Consider the following 226-nt stretch of genomic DNA (forward strand, 5'->3'; position numbering starts at 1 on the left):
TCCTTCCATCGTCTCCCATTCATTTTTGCACGTCCTTTAATGAGGACATGCAGACAGCAGGTCAGGGGCCCAATGTGATGGGGAGGTCACGATCAGTGCTCAATGTGGGGCTGGCAGCTGATTCAAGAGATGGGGAGGTATATTGCGTTTGCGTGGCAAGGGTTTGGTAGTGGGCGAGGTGCAGGGGTAGCTTCTGTGAGAAACTGCTAGAAGCTTCCCGGGTGTC

This window comes from Phaethon lepturus, unplaced genomic scaffold (assembly GCF_000687285.1).
Source record: "Phaethon lepturus isolate BGI_N335 unplaced genomic scaffold, ASM68728v1 scaffold146, whole genome shotgun sequence".
Taxonomy (NCBI): Eukaryota; Metazoa; Chordata; class Aves; order Phaethontiformes; family Phaethontidae; genus Phaethon; species Phaethon lepturus.